This window comes from Penaeus monodon, chromosome 12, assembly GCF_015228065.2.
Source record: "Penaeus monodon isolate SGIC_2016 chromosome 12, NSTDA_Pmon_1, whole genome shotgun sequence".
NCBI lineage: Eukaryota > Metazoa > Arthropoda > Malacostraca > Decapoda > Penaeidae > Penaeus > Penaeus monodon.
This window is the reverse complement of record NC_051397.1, coordinates 40,945,466-40,945,861: the sequence shown is the minus strand read 5'-3', so window position 1 is coordinate 40,945,861 and position 396 is coordinate 40,945,466.

Sequence of the window (396 nt, the reverse complement as noted above, 5' to 3'; positions counted from 1 at the left end):
CGAGTCGAAGATAGTGATGGTGCGAGTGCAGTGGATGAGCGCTCGGTTTTATTGCTTCGGGATTCAATTATTTGTTTGTTTTCTCCCCGGTAAATATTGCACGTTATTCCCCGATTCCATCTAAACATGCATACTAACACAAGAGTTCACAAACGAACATTATACATACCTAAACGTGTGTGCATGATGTTTATTTTTATTATCACTATTCCAACCAGCATGATTTTCCTTCTTTTTTTTTTTTTTTTCAAATGTAGCATATTAAATACCGTCCACAAAAGAATACAGTTATAATTAAAACAAGAAAGGCACTCGCGATGAAATGCAGTTGCACTAAATTTAAGTAATGAAGACTAATGGCATATACATGCCATTGTGGAGTACGAAACCCAGAAC